This window comes from Oncorhynchus clarkii, chromosome 26, assembly GCF_045791955.1.
Source record: "Oncorhynchus clarkii lewisi isolate Uvic-CL-2024 chromosome 26, UVic_Ocla_1.0, whole genome shotgun sequence".
Taxonomy (NCBI): Eukaryota; Metazoa; Chordata; class Actinopteri; order Salmoniformes; family Salmonidae; genus Oncorhynchus; species Oncorhynchus clarkii.
The window spans coordinates 26,045,314-26,062,235 of NC_092172.1; the positions used below are offsets into that span (position 1 = coordinate 26,045,314).

At 42.1% G+C, this 16,922-nt stretch overlaps 1 protein-coding gene across 4 annotated transcripts in view; it reads left to right on the plus strand.

Moving 5' to 3' along the window:
• Positions 1–16,922, plus strand: part of LOC139385231 (adenylate cyclase type 2-like) — an 80,408-nt gene that overhangs the window by 2,963 nt on the left and 60,523 nt on the right. For 2 of the 4 annotated variants that reach the window (XM_071130366.1, XM_071130369.1), the window contains exon 2: positions 8,475–8,985. The exons of the other annotated variants lie outside the window; for them this stretch is intronic. The gene's annotated coding sequence lies outside the window, so the exon portion shown is untranslated. The remainder of the gene's footprint in view (positions 1–8,474; positions 8,986–16,922) is intronic. 4 annotated transcript variants of the gene reach the window in all.

Below are 16,922 nucleotides of genomic sequence, written 5' to 3' on the forward strand. Positions count from 1 at the left end.
ATGTTGGACCATATTGCAGGTAAATATTCTGATTTGTTAGCAATTATTAACTTCCCTAAAATCCATAACTTTTAGGGGCCTGATTTTAAAGGGGGAGAAATATATTAAAGAGTTCAGCTGTTGATTCCACTGGATCGGAGGAAAAATTATATTCAACTGGGTCATGGAACCTACAGTATGGGTGAAGACACGATGAGGAACATGCTGTATGCAGCGCCATGTTGAATTCAACATCTTTCCATTGGTGGTAAAGACAGTACAGACAGTGAAGATATACAGGCAGTTACAACAGGAAGTGAAAGTGTCTGTTTGCAGTGTCTCTTGAGAACGGGGGTCGCCACAATCTGTCAGAGCCACCCCCGCGCAGTGGAACATGTACACACACTCTCCCCTACTAGCTCTCCTGTGTGGACAACTAGTGCCACTCCTCCTGGATGCTCCATTTGCTTTAGTGCTCCCTCTGCTTCTGTACATCAGTGTTTCACAGAGAGTTTACTTTGTGTGTTTCAATTTATAAAATAATGAAAGTTCAGCCTCAGAGCAGATACTGGCATGATGATGGTTTGGCCGGCCCCAGCCTGATCCTCTCTCTTATCGCTGTGTTTTTGGTGGGGTCCAGACAGATCTACATCTCCCTAGTGCTAAAGACTTCCTTCCTCTATCTCCTTGGGAAGAATTTGTGCCCCCTTACCAAAGCCCCCCCCCCCCACATTAGGAGGCTTCAGTGTGGCCAGTGTGCTAATCCCTGGGAACACACAATGAGGACTAATCTGACTAATTAACCTTGACTGCAGGGCCTCCAGCCAAGGCCTTCTACTAATCCACAGCCACCCACCCATCATGATCATACTGTATGCATGCAACACAGACTGACAAATGTTATGCACTCTCAGTGAGATATGAAAATTGACTAAAACAATGAGTGGATTTATTCAAAACACAGTTTCTAGGTGAGTAATGACATGTATGTAGCAGACGTATTGTTGTTTTGGTAGAGGATTTATTCCTCTCTATGTTATGCCTGGTTGTAAAAAATGATTTAGGAGGGGGTTTGATGTAGGCTATAACTGTGCATTTAGCTTTCCATTGCTGTTGAATTCTCTAACCCAGAACGTGTTTGATCTATTTGTAGTGTGCCGCTTGGCAAGTCGTGTTCACCATACCTGTTCCCTTAAACATAGCTGTGAGGTCAAAGGAGCATTGGGTGGACATGACCTTTTGGGTGAAGTCCCCCTGTTGTCCCTCCCAGGATATCCGCCTCTTTTGTGTTCTGTAAGCATAGGAAGTTTACCCCCTGAAAAAGATGGGCATGAGGACGACATTATTGCGAGCAAAGTTCCTCCGAAGCAGCTAAGGGATAAAAGAGACCATTCTATATGATCATCTACATACTAACCTTAGGCTGTTCTTAACTCCTCTGTTATAAAAGGCCCAACTTGACAATTTACCTTTGTCACAGACATGCACTAATGTAATGTGTTCTGTGGGAGGGTTGACTTTGTTTCCATTAAATCAATCACATTACCTGTAGGTCACAACACGTCACTGTTGACCTGTTGAAGTTCTAGTATCATTATGTACATCAAGTGTTATTAGTTTTATTTAAATTTGAAGGTATGCCCTTTTTATATACGAATGAGTCCAGCTAACAATAATACTGTGTATTATGAAAACATTTTGGTCATTTTACCAGACACTCTTATCCAGAGCTACTTTCAGTAAGTAGTTAGTACATACATTCTTTGTACTGGTCCCCCGTGGGAATCAAACCCACAACCCTGGCTTTGCAAGCGCCATGCTCTACCAACTTAGCCACATGGGACCCGTTGCAAACATTTGTTTAATAATTGTATCATTACTGGCATACTGTGAGCTGGCACACTGACTAGGATATTGCTCAGCCAAGAGTCCGGACACAACAGACAGTTGGCCGTCTGTCTGACTCAGCCTGCCATTATCACAGTTGTTGTTGCATCAGGACAGACTGAGCCTCTAGTCTGCTACTCTATAATGATTCAAGTCTTACTACCTCTCTTCCTCAGTCAGCTGACACTCTTATTACAGCCCAGAACACCTGCAGTCAGCAGAGTTTGGTTCAGACTGCGCGTTGTGTGCTGTCTTTTGTGAGGTGTGCCACTACCTACCCAGCCTTAGTAGCCAGCCAGGCCGGCAGTCTTCACACCTCATTTAAATTATGATTACCAGAACACTTTTAGCAGATTGGAGAATTACTGGATGTAATTGTTGCAACATAGAGGAGGGAAACTAGATGGAAGGCTTGACCTCCTTCCACTATTCCCAGCATATGCTTAGGTTGTGCAGTACGGGGGTATGGTAGCTAAGTTTGGTTGTCATATGATTTTCCCTGTGACTCCAGTAGTCAACTTGGATAATCATTGATGAGTGCACTAATCACCACCAAACCCAAATCAAACAGGCTAATTTCCCCCATGTCAAATGAAAAGTTGTTGACAACATCTCTTGATGTGAACAAAACAGACCCTAGGTACAGACCCTAGGACTAACCTCTGACCAGGTGGTCTGGCTAATTGCCTGGATCCATACGAGAAGTCTGTATATAAGGAGTTGTTGAGTGTCATGTAATGGAGGAATGTCAGGCACCAGCCTTTGTCTGAATGTCATCTCTGTTCTCTCACACGCTGATGGACAAGTCTGAGGGAGCTGTGACATTAGTTTACCTCAGGACAGACTTGTTATGTGGTCTTTTTAACTGTTAAAAAATACTAAACTTTCTGAGTCTGTCAATAATATCGAGTCAGATTTCCTGGAAAGGACATTGGCAGTACACTGAACCAAAATATAAATGGAACATGTAAAGTGTGGTCCCATGTTTCATGAGCTGAAATAAAAGATCCCACAAATGTTCCATACGCACAAAAAGCTTATTTCTCTCATTTTGTGCACATATTTGTTTACATCCCTGTTAGTGAGCATTTCTCCTTTGCCAAGATAATCCACCCACTAAACAGGTGTGGCATATAGAGAATCTAATTAAACAGCATGATCATTACACAGGAGCACATTGTGCTGGGGACAATTAAAGGCCACTCTAGTTTTGTCATACAACACAATGCCACAGATGTCTCAAGTTTTGAGGGAGCATGCAATTGGCATGCTGACTGCAGGAATATCCACCAGAGATGTTTCCAGAGAATGTAATGTTAATTTCTCTACTATGGTGCATTTCTGTTTTGTAATAAAGCCCTTTTATGTGGAAACACTCAGTCTGATTGGGTGGGCCTATGCCCACCCATGGCTGTGCCCTTGCCCAGTCATGTGAAAACCATAGATTAGGGCCTAATGAATTTATTTAATTTGATTGATTTCCTTCTATGAACTGCAACTCAGCAAAATCTCTGAAATTGTGTGCATGTTGCGTTTATAGTTCAGGTTACAGTGCCTTCAGAAAGTATTTAAACCCCTAGACTTTTTCCACATAATGATAAGTTACAGCCTTATTCTAAAATGGATTAAATAAATAAAAATCCTTAGCAATCTACACAGAATACCCCATCATGACAAAGTGAAAACAGGTTTTTAGACATTTCTGTAAATGTATTAAACATAAAAACAGAAATACCTTATTTACATACAGTTGAAGTTGGAAGTTTACATACACTTAGGTTGGCGTCATTAAAACTCGTTTTTCAACCACTCCACACATTTCTTGTTAACAAATATAGTTTTTGGAATTCTGATAGGACATCTACTTTGCATGACACAAGTAATGTTTCCAACAATTGTTTACAGACAGATTATTTCATTTATAATTCACTCTATCACAATTCCAGGGGGTCAGAAGTTTACATACACTTAGTTGACTGCCTTTAAACAGCTTGGAAATTCCAGAAAATTATGTTTTGGCTTTAGAAGCTTCTGATAGGCTAATTGACATGATTTGAGTCAATTGAAGGTGTACCTGTGGATGTATTTCAAGGCCGACCTTCAAATTCAGTGCCTCTTAGCCTGACATCATGGGGAAATTGTAGACCTCCACAAGTCTGGTTCATCCTTGGGAGCAATTTCCAAATGCCTGAAGATACCACGTCCATCTGTACAAACAATAGTACGCAAGTATAAACACCATGGGACCACACAGCCGTCATGCCGCTCAGGAAGGAGACGTGTTCTGTCTCCTAGAGATGAACGCACTTTGTTGCGAAAAGTGAAAATCAATCCCAGAACAACAGCAAAGCACCTTGTGAAGATGCTGGAGGAAACGGGTACAAAAGTATATTTCTCCACAGTAAAACAAGCCCTCTATCGACAACCTGAAAGGCCGCTCCGCAATGAAGAAGCCACTGCTCCAAAACCATAATTAAAAAAGCCAGACTACGGTTTGCAACTGCACATTGGGACAAAGATCGTACTTTTTGGAGAAATTTCCTCTGGTCTGATGAAACAAAAATAGAACTGTTTGGTCATAATGACCATCGTTATGTTTGGAGGAGAAAGGCGGATGCTTGCAAGCCGAAGAACACCATCCCAATCATGAAGCACGGGGTAGCAGCATCATGTTGTGGGGGTGCTTTGCTGCAGGAGGGACTGGTGCAGTTCACAAAATAGATGGCATCATGAGGTAGGAAAATTACGTGGATATATTGAAGCAACATCTCAAGACATCAGTCAGGAAGTTCAAGCTTGGTCACAAATGGGTCTTCCAAATGGACAATGACTCCAAGCATACTTCCAAAGTTGTGGCAAAATGGCTTAAGGACAACAAAGTCAAGGTATTGGAGTGGCCATCACAAAGCCCTGACCTCAATTCTATAGAACATTTGTGGGCAGAACTGAAAAAGCGTGTGCGAGCAAGGAGATCTACAAACCTGACTCAGTTACACCAGCTCTGTCAGGAAGAATGGGCCAAAATGTACCCAATTTATTGTGGGAAGCTTGTGGAAGGCTACGCAAAACGTTTGACCCAAGTTAAACAACTTAAAGGCAATGCTACCAAATACTTAGTGAGTGTATGTAAACTTCTGACCCACTGCGAATGTGATGAAATAAATAAAAGCTGAAATAAATCATTCTCTCTACTATTATTCTGACATTTCACATTCTTAAAATAAAGTGGTGATCCTAACTGACCTAAAACAGGGAATTTGTACGAGGATTAAATGTCAGGGATTGTGAAAAACTAAGTTCAAATGTATTTGGCTAAGGTGTATGTAAACTTCTGACTTCAACTGTAAGCATTCAGACCCTTTGCTATGAGACTCAAAATTGAGTTAAGATGCATCCTGTTTCCATTGGTCATCCTTGAGATGTTTCTACAACTCGATTGGAGTCCACTTGTGGTAAATTCAATTGATTGGACATGATTTGGAAAGGCACACACGTCTAACCGATCGCTGCAGCTGTACATAGTCCATCGGTAAATAGCCCACCCAATTTACCTACCTCATCCCCATACTGTTTTTATTTATTTACTTTTCTGCTCTTTTGCACACCAGTATCTCTACCTACACATGACCATCTGATCATTTATCACTCCAGTGTTAATCTGCTAAATTGTAACTACCTCCTCATGCCTTTTGCACACAATGTATATAGACTCTTTTAAAAAAAAAAAAATCTTATTCCTACTGTGTTATTGACTTGTTTATTGTTTACTCCATGTGTAACTCTGTGTTGCTGTCTGTTCACACTGCTATGCTTTATGTTGGCCAAGTCGCAGTTGTAAATGAGAACTTGTTCTCAACTAGCCTACCTGGTTAAATAAAGGTGAAATATATCTTTTTTTAAATATATATTTCAGGTCCCACAGTTGACAGTGAGTGTCAGAGCAAAAACCAAGCCATGAGGTCGAAGGAATTGTCCGTAGAGCTCCGAGACAGGATTGTATCGAGGCATAGATCTTGGGAAGGGTACCAATTGTTTTTTTTTAGCATTGAAGATCCCCAAGAACACCGTGGCCTCCATCATTCTTAAATGGAAGTAGTTTGTAACCACCAAGACTACCCAGAGCTGGCTGCCCGGCCAAACTGATCAATCGGGGGAGGAGGCCCTTAATCAGGGAGGTGACCAAGAACCCGATGGTCACTATGACAGCGCTCTCGAGTTCCTTTGAGGAGATGAGAGAACCTCCCAGAAGGACAACCATCTCTGCAGCACTCCACCAGTCAGGCCTTTATGGTATAGTGGCAAGATGGAAGCCACTCTTCAGTAAAAGGCACATAACAGCCCGCTTAGAGTTTGCCAAAAGGCACCTCAAGACTCAGACAATGAGAAACAAGATTCTCTGGCCTGATGAAACCAAGATTAAACTCTTTGGCCTGAATGCCAAGCGTCACGTCTGGAGGAAATCTGGCACCATCCCTACGGTGATGCATGGTGGTGGTAGCATCATGCTGTGGGGATGTTTTTCAGCAGCAGGGACTGGGAGACTAGTCAGGATCGAGGGGAAAGATGAACGGAGCAAAGTACAGAGATCCTTGATGAACCTGCTCCAGAGTGCTCAGGACCTCAGACTGGGGCAAGGGTTCACCTTCCAATAGGACAACGACCCTAAGCACACAGCCAAGACAACGCAGTTGGAGTGGCTTCGGGACAAGTCTCTGATTGTCCTTGAGTCACCCAGCCAGAGCCCGTACTTGAACCTGATCGAACATCACCGGAGAGACCTGAAAATAGCTGTGCAGCAACGCTTCCCATCCAACCTGACAGAGATTGAGAGGATCTGCAGAGAAGAATGGAAGAAACTCTCCAAATACAGGTGTGCTAAGCTTGTAGTTTCATACCCAAGAAGACTCAACACTGTAATCGCTGCCAAAGGTGCTTCAACAAAGTACTGAATACTTGTGTGAATGTGATATTTCAGTTTTTTTTTGCAAAAATGTCTAAACCTGTTTTTGCTTTCTCATTATGGGGTATTGTGTGTAGATGAGGGATTGATGAAAAAAACAATTGAATACATTTTAGAATAAGGCTGTAACGTAACAAAATGTGGATAATTCAAGGAGTCTGAATATTTTCCGCCGGCATTGTAGATGAGTTAAATTCCCCTAAAGCAGACCCACAGTCTAAGGATGTGCTTTCTTTCAACACTTTCAAACAAGTCATGACCAGATTAGTTTGCATGTGTCAGTTTGTTTATTTTCCAATGGGCTTTAGATTTCAATGTTTTACCAAAAATAATTCAATTAAAGTTTATTTGTTGCGTACACAGATTTGCAGATGCTATCGCAGGTGCATCAAAATGCTTGTTTTAAGCTCCAAGATGTTTGGATGTCAGTGTGTAGCATTGAAATATGCAGTATAGCAGTATATACAGATTTCATCCAGCTAGTATTACCTTGAGCCACTCTGTCCCGGGCTGCAGTTCTGAGCACCGGCAGTCTCTTCTGAAGAGCTGAGAAGACTCAGTGAGACTTCCTTGGGGGCGTATAGGCCTATTTGAATCCTATAGACTAAAAACCATATGTGCATTTATAAAAAATAATTATAGACTTGATGAATCATTATAAGAAGTATGGCAAGGAGGTATGAAATTAAAAACTTGCATACATAATTGTGTCGTCACATTTCTCTTTCAGTCTTTCAATAATTAGACTTGATGTGGTATACACATTCCAAAAAGGATAAATATTTGACCATATCATCATTTTTGTAAAGTAACATAAATGGGTCTTTGTTGTAAGGGCTCATTTGTTTCTCCTGTTTGAAATGGATGGGTGTTATAGTGATGTGGTGCTTAGAGTACTCCATCCCATCAGTGGAGAAAGTGCTCTCCACGTTATTGTCCAGTTAATTGTTCCATTTCCAGGAAACCACTGGTAGCCCTTGTGAAACCACTCATCAGAATCCACCGTCATGGGGCTGGGCAATAAAACATTCCAACGTGAACTCACACTCCCTAGATGTTGGGATGGATAAAAGTCCACAGTCTGTGTTCTTGTGTTTGCAATTAGCTACAAATACTTCTGCATATGCTCTAGAGATGACAACTCGATGCATGTGTGTAAGTAGACTGAGTCAATGTGTGCGTTTACACTGTGTGCGTGTTTCTGCCTAGCGTATGATTGTGTGTGGGTGTTATTCTCTTTTTCGATCCCTTTATTTTTTTGCGTTCTTTATGCTTGCGGCTCAAGGACATTGTGTTATGCCTATGACAGCACCCTAACTGGATAAGTGCCATTTGACGATTCCAAGCTGTTCACAGCTCACCTAGCTACAGTATTTTAGCTGGGTGTCCTTTTTATCAAAGACAATGCCATTTGGGGATTAGTCAGAGTTGGCATTTTGAGTTTGAACAAATAAGTATGAATAAGTGGAGTGACTTCATCGTCATTACTGTCCTATTGCAACAGAGGGTTAGAGGGTGCTGTCCTTGGTTTGGTGAGTGTTTATCTGAATACTTTGCTAATATGGAAGTACAATGCATTGCTAATGTAAAAGATGCTAACTCTCATTATTACAAGGTGATTCTAATGATGCAATGTTATGTCTTACAGGTTGTGTCGTGGACCTGGACTGTAATGTATGATTTGTTCTTATTGTTCGGGTGTACTGTATGCTCTCTCTCGGATGGTTATTTCTTGCATGCCACAGCGAGGTTTGCAGTAGCTGGAGGGATGGTTACAGACTGGAAACATGTTCAACAGACCCTCATTGTGCTCGGTTAGTTAATGACTGATTTTTCATGATTGGGTCTCTGTTTGAAGAGAGGTTGTTGAGGACCTGTTTGGCTGAATAGTGAGGAACACTAAGCTGGAGGAAGCAGGAAGGGATGCAGGGATTGGATGGACTTTGGCTGGTCTATTGTTTTGAGAAGACCGCACCACAGTGAGCGAATGGATGCTTTTGTGTTTTGCCCTGCGAGCAACTGGATCCTCTAGATGTGGCCGCCACCCCGCATATCATCCTTTTATCATGCTGTCAGTCACACAAGGACCAGGACTGTCATCAGTTGTATGTGATGCACTGGCCTCTACCTGACAGTGGAGAGACGAGCATTGATTTCAGGTAAGGTCAGAGGTGAATTGGAACATCTTCATGGCTTGATGAGTAATGTATGTTCTGTCTTCCAGCTCAGGGTTTCCCAAACTCGGTCCTGAGGCCCACCCTGGGTGCACTTTTTGTTTCCCTCCCCTAGCACTACACAGTAGATTCAAATAATCAAAGCTTGATGATGAGTTGGTTATTTGAATCAGCTGTGTAGTGCTAGGACAAAAACCAAAACGTGCACCCGGGGGGGTGGGGGGGGACCGATTTTGGGAAACCTTGTTCCAGCTGACAAAGCAACCTTTAGCTATAGAGATGGCCTTGCTGTTTTGATGAAAGAATCCCTTTGCCTGTGGTCGATCCCCTTTTCAATATATGAACGTATTGTAACCCTATGGAGTTCTAAGCCTATTGCAACATAGTTGACCTTGGAGGGCTGAACTGAAAATGACATGGTCCTTGTCGGATACAAAACCATACCCTGCTTCTAACAGAGTTATCCAGAAAACAGATTAATTTATATATTTTGTGCTCCGGTAATGACATCAATCATTGCTTTCACTAACATCATTTGTCAAAGACTGAGGCTGACTGACTGTTGCAGCTGTTGAAGCTTCCCTTTATGAACATGTCCTTGCCCTGTTGTCAGGGAAATGAATCACGGTTGCTAAGGAAATGAGACTGTGTGTGGTTGACTACGGTGTTGACTAAGGTTCGCCTTGGCAAGACTATTTTGATGCGAAAGTAGACCCACATGCTTGGATGCAGTGTGCAAAAGCCATCAGGATTCATTTGGAGATCCATTTGTCCCATTGTTAGCTGATTATGCATGTGAATTAGTGGCTTTATTGACACTTCCACTCTGTAATACACTTAACCATGTCTCTGTTGTTTTTTGCTTCTGAATGCAAGAATAAGTGGTGTTAATCAGTTCCCTAAATGTGCTCTGTGTGTGTGACTGTGAGGAAAAAGAGAGAGAGAATTAGAGACCCGAGAAAGGGGAAATTACATTTCCTCAACCTTGGTTGCCTTGATGCTGTTGTCTGGGTTTCTATGTTCTTATATTAGAGGCATTTAAATGCTGTCAGAACCACTGCCGGATAATCCACAGGTGGTTGAGAGCGAAAGGGGGGGGTGTAAGATACACATGCTATTACAACTCATACAGTACCTACATACCTCAGTCTTTCCATGACATCACTCCTACTGTAGGCATGGTTTTCACTTCTAACAAGCCGTACTTATGAGAGGTGATACAATTAGGAAAGAGGACTATAACAACTGTATCGAGAGTAATGTATGCTACTGCTCTGTTGTGTAAATTAATGCCATGAGAAGGATAATGCCTTTTTTTTCTAAAAAAGGAGAAACTGCTAAATGGCATAGAACCCTCAAATTAAAATCTGGACTTCGAAGCTTGTTCCACTGCTTTAAAAAAAATTATTCCCCTCTAATCAGGCACTGGGACACCAGGTGCATGCAATTAATTATCAGGTAGAATAGAAAACCAGCAGGCTCCGGACCTCGTAGGGTAAGAGTTGTATACTCCTGGCATAGAATAAGGGCTCTTTGTGCCGTTTTCAAGTCAGCGTCCAGTTTTTAATTGGACACATCTGTGTAGTGAAAGAGTAAGTCGGCATGTGTGTTTTTGTAGTTTTCTAACACCAGCCGGTAAGTGAACCAGTGAAGGTTCTGGACAATGGAGCTGTGGAATCCAGTGAAAGGAGGAAATTCCTGTGGCGTTCAGGCTGAACTATCTTCCATCCTCTGACTAAAGTCAGCTCGGTTGCTCGTTGATATACTGTTGCCTATTTCCTGGAAAGATGTTTCATTGGTTTCCTATCCTGTGGTTAATTAACAGCACCAAGTCAAAATCATACCACTGAAATGAGTCATTACCATGTTGATATGCTATACTACTAGAAGTAACACTTGGAGTGTACACTTCACACTTGTATGGTTTTGGCTGAGAAACACTGAGTAAGGGCATCTGGCAATGACTTGTGTTGAGGCGGAGGAGTAGGCTGCCATCTCCCTTCTCCAGCCCCACAACAGTCTCTAGTACACCAGACACACCCAGCTATAGACAGTAGCCTCTCCTTTAGCTCAACTCTCTACCACAGTAGGAAACTCTCCACCAGGAAGGGTGCTGGTTGCTTCAGACATTCCTGACTGTGTGGTTGTTTTCGGTCACATTCCTTGGTGAATACAGGAGGAGCTTTAAAAAGAAACTGTAACGCTCGCTCTGCACATATGGGTTGTCCGCTGGCACAGACAAGGGATGCATTGAGAGCTGTGCGAGTCTCCGTGGCAACAGGAGACAAAGTAGTGTAAGGCTCAAGACCTGAGAGGAAATCTGGATATATTAGTGTAGATAGAAAACTCCATCCTAGGATCAGGACGTTTAGTGATAATTCACTGGGCAGGCCCCAACGAAGGACACAGATGCAGACAAAGAAGCTGTGCCCTAATCAACAATAATGACAGGACTTGTGCACATTGGGGATAGGGAGGAAAGGAGGATGCATTAGGCATTAGTCTTCTCCCGGCTCCATCCACATCCACTCCAGTAGTCCTCAAAGAAGGCAGTGAGGGTAATGAGAGCTCCCTGTGGTCCCTGAGCTTCTCCTTGCGTCACTCCTGCTGTCTGGTTGGTAGTTCTCCGCAGCACAGCTGTAATTGAGAACCTAACAGTGCGTGCTCTCTGCTACACTTAAGGCACATGCAGAGTTGCCCTCTCCAATGTCGTCTTTTGGAGCTATTGTCATCAGCAGGGGATCACAATTCCAGTAACTGGGTGAGGCTGATGCTTAACCGTTGCTGTCTGGCCCTGTCCTCTATAGCCCTGTCCTCTGGCCCTGCTCTGCGGCCCTGCCCGGAGGGTGTGTAGACTCTCTGGTCTGGTACTCAATGACTGAGTCTGGAGGACTGGAGTTGGGCCAAGCAGCTGCTAGCTTTGTGTGTTCTGGCTCTCTGGCATACGGGGTGACCGATGATCACTCCCTGCTGTCAAATCCCCACTACATACGTCACTAAGTTTTTAAAGTCTCCCATGCTGCATACACACATAAGCTGCCATTTACACACACTCCATTCAAACACACACACACACATCAATGCACTGACATGTTTGGCATCAAAGCTTCTAAGCACTGCCTCAGGCCTTCACGGTATGCTCAGAATGAACACTAATTTTTCTATTTGTGCAAACAGGCAGTCTGCACCACCTCTTTCAAGACTTGTAGAAAACACTTACAGGTGAACATCTTAAAGAGGACATTGTACGCCCGATGAGATCAACTTAAAGGCCACCATGCCTGAATGTAATTACTGTGCGTCTCCTTTCTGTAATCAAGTCACCCATGTCACTGCCTCGACTGCTGCTGATGTTACAAGTTAGAAATCACAAAATGTTTGCTCAACCCTACGTATTTGACATGCTGCTGAGCATTCCTGTAAACCCCTAACCCCCTGTCCCTTTCACAGACCTGGGTTCAAATGAATGATATGTATTAACTCTAGATGACTGACAGACACCTTAATGCATACTTTAAATTATATTAAGTGAACATGACAATTTTAAAAGACTAAATGACATTCCTTAAAATATATTTTTTGGGGGTACTAATGTTATTGACCCTACTACAACAAAGAAATGCTTTTTAAAATATGTAATTTATTGTGGAATTCCATTCATTCCTATGGAGGTCTGCACCTTCTGGGGAGTGCCAATATGGTGGCCGGAGGCCTCAAAGCCTCTCATTGGCCATTTTACATAGCATCCACAGTCCTGGATTTCTGCACATCATTGGTTCAAATACAATTTAGGGTATTTCAATTACTTTCAAAAACATTTCTATGTATTTGAATATGTTTTCTTAGAAAATATAAGTAGTTGAATATTGCCATGTGTTTGAAAATACTGAAATACACAGTCGAGTGTATTTTCAAATACAAATATTTAAATACATGCATTTAAACATGCACTATGCAGAAATTGCTCCGCCATTTCCTGGTTGCTAAAAGTATAATAGCCTAATTTCCTTTTGTGACAAAACAATCAGTCATTGTGCAGATAATCATTGTACCATCTAAAACTCTGTGAAATATATTTTCCATAACCCAAAATCTAGTATTTTCAGCTGTTTTGAAGCTGTTGAATTAAGCCGAAAGTAAAAACAAAACTTAAGAACGGGAAGCATAGAAATAACGCACAGAACAGGATCTACCACTTGTTAGACTTGCTTTCAATGAGAATTAAAGATCTATAATTTGCATTTCTATGTGAATTTGTCCGGGTAGCCCAAATAGTTACATATTGCAGTTTTTAAACCCTGGTCTGTTTGGTCCTAGGGTAATTTGAAATAATGTATTTGAAAATAGTTTCAAATAGTAGGCTAAAAACACTCAAATACTCAAATAAATATTTAAAATACTCACATGCACATTTATTTGAACCCAGCTCTGTCTGGTGATAAAACATGTTCTTTTCCTAGTGCTTTTCAAGCACCGAAAGACGCTTGTACGATAAGCCCATCTCTCCTCACGACAAGGCACCATTTAACTGATGTGAACTGTCTGTATATGTTAAGCCCCAGAATGAGGACAGATGTGGCCATCAGACCTACCCGCAGGCAGCGTCTGCCTGACCCAGAGCCCTAAGACCCTCAGCTGCTGCTGCTCTGGAGGAATTACTGGAGGATTACATTTTTTGATTTGTGGTGAAGCTGTAATCCACTAGCCTGGCTAAACCAGACTGAAAACTACAGCGCCTGAGTATATCGGCGTCATAGACCTTAGGAATTAGAACACTATAGTATTTATTTATTTATTTAATGAGCGGCGTTCAGTCTATTTTAACCAGGCTAGTAGGCCTAATCCACATGCCGTCTCTATTAGAGACTAAACCTCAGGACCGCCTGTGGAGAGACTGTGGGTTGGCGGGGCAATGAGAAGATGAACTGTGTGTGGAACCAGATTAAATGATGGGCCTTGTACACTAGTACTAGGAATTAAATAGTATGGTGGGATGGATGAAGTCAGTCTGTGCACAGACTAGAGGTCGACCGATTATGATTTTTCAACGCCGATACCGATTTATTGCAGGACAAAAAAAGCCGATACCGATTAATCGGACGGTTTTTATTTATTTATTTATTTATTTATTTGTTATAATGACAATTACAACAATACTGAATTAACACTTACAGTGGGGCAAAAAAGTATTTAGTCAGTCACCAATTGTGCAAGTTCTGCCACTTAAAAAGATGAGAGAGGCCTGTAATTTTCATCATGGGTACACTTCAACTGTGACAGACAAAATGAGAGAAAAAAATTCAGAAAATCACATTGTAGGATTTTTAATGAATTTATTTGCAAAATATGGTGGAAAATAAGTATTTGGTCACCTACAAACAAGCAAGATTTCTGGCTCTCACAGACCTGTAACTTCTTCTTTAAGAGGTTCCTCTGTCCTCCACTCGTTACCTGTATTAATGGCACCTGTTTGAACTTGTTATCAGTATAAAAGACACCTGTCCACAACCTCAAACAGTCACACTCCAAACTCCACTATGGCCAAGACTAAAGAGCTGTCAAAGGACACCAGAAACAAAATTGTAGACCTGCACCTGGCTGGGAAGACTGAATCTGCAATAGGTAAGCAGCTTGGTTTGAAGAAATCAACTGTGGGAGCAATTATTAGGAAATGGAAGACATACAAGACCACTGATAATCTCCCTCGATCTGGGGCTCCATGCAAGATCCCACCCCGTGGGGTCAAAATGATCACAAGAACGATGAGCAAAAATCCCAGAACCACACGGGGGTACCTAGTGAATGACCTGCAGAGAGCTGTGACCAAAGTAACAAAGCCTACCATCAGTAACACACTATGCTGCCAGGGACTCAAATCCTGCAGTGCCAGATGTGTCCCCCTGCTTAAGCCAGTACATGTCCAGGCCCGTCTGAAGTTTGCTAGAGAGCATTTGGATGATCCAGAAAAAGATTGGGAGAATGTCAGTTGAAACCAAAATATAACTTTTTGGTAAAAACCCAACTCGTCGTGTTTGGAGGATAAAGAATGCTGAGTTGCATCCAAAGAACACCATACCTACTGTGAAACATGGGGGTGGAAACATCATGCTTTGGGCTGTTTTTCTGCAAAGGGACCAGGACGACTGATCCGTGTAAAGGAAAGAATGAATGGGGCCATGTATCGTGAGATTTTGAGTGAAAACCTCCTTCCATCAGCAAGGACATTGAAGATGAAACGTTGCTGGGTCTTTCAGCATGACAATGATCCCAAACACACCGCCCGGGCAACGAAGGAGTGGCTTCGTAAGAAGCATTTCAAGGTCCTGGAGTTGCCTAGCCAGTCTCCAGATGTCAACCCCATAGAAACTCTTTGGAGGGAGTTGAAAGTCCGTGTTACCCAGCAACAGCCCCAAAACATCACTGCTCTAGAGGAGATCTGCATGGAGGAATGGGCCAAAATACCAGCAACAGTGTGTGAAAACCTTGTGAAGACTTACAGAAAACGTTTGACCTCTGTCATTGCCAACAAAGGGTATATAACAAAGTATTGAGAAACTTTTGTTATTGACCAAATACGTATTTTCCACCATAATTTGCAAATAAATTCATTAAAAATCCTACAATGTGATTTTCTGGATTTTTTTTCTCTCATTTTGTCTGTCATAGTTGAAGTGTACCTATGCTGAAAATTACAGGCCTCTCATCTTTTTAAGGGGGAGAGCTTGCACAATTGGTGGCTGACTAAATGCTTTTTTGCCCCACTGTATTTGAACTTAATATAATACATCAATAAAATCAATTTAGCCTCAAGTAAATAATGAAACATGTTCAATTTGGTTCACATAATGCAAAAACGAAGTGTTGGAGAAGAAAGTAAAAGTGCAATATGTGCTATGTAAGAAAGCTAACATTTCAGTTCCTTGCTCAGAACATGACAACATATGAAAGCTGCTGGTTCATTTTAAGTCTTCAATATTCCAAGGTAAGAAGTTTTAGGTTGTAGTTATTGTAGGAATTCTAGGACTATTTCCCTCTCTACCATTTGTATTTCATTAACCTTTTGACTATTAGATGTTCTTATAGGCACTTTAGTATTGCCAGTGTAACAGTATAGCTTCCGTCCCTCTCCTTGCTCCTCCCTGGGCTCGAACCAGCAACACAACGACAACAGCCACATCGAAGCAGCGTTACCCATGCAGAGCAAGGGGAACAACTACTAGAAGGCTCAGAGCGAGTGACGGTTGAAACGCTATTAGCGCGCGCTAACTAGCTAGCCATTTCACTTCGGTTATACCAGCCTCATCTTGGGAGTTGATAGGCTTGAAGTCATAAACAGAGCAATGCTTGATGCACAACGAAGAGCTGCTGGCAAGACGCACGAAAGTGCTGTTTGAATTAATGTTTACGCGCCTGCTTCTGCCTACCACCGCTCAGTCAGATACTTAGATATTTGTATGCTTGTATGCTCAGTCAGAATATATGCAACGCAGGACACGCTAGATAATATCTAGTAATATCATCAACCATGTGTAGTTAACTAGTGATTATGATTGATTGTTTTTTATAAGATAAGTTTAATGCTAGCTAGCAACTTACCTTGGCTTACTGCATTCGCGTAACAGGCAGTCTCCTTGTGGAATGCAACAAGAGGCAGGCCATTATTGCGTTGGACTAGTTAACTGTAAGGTTGCAAGATTGCATCCCCCGAGCTGACATGGTGAAAATCTGTAGTTTTGCCCCTGAACAAGGCAGTTAACCCACCGTTCCTTGGCCGTCATTGAAAATAAGAATGTGTTCTTAACTGACATGCCTAGTTAAATAAAGGTATAAAAAATATTTAACAAATTGGCAAATCGGCACCCAAAAAGACCGATTTCCGATTGTTATGAAAACTTGAAATCGGCCCTAATTAATCGGCCATT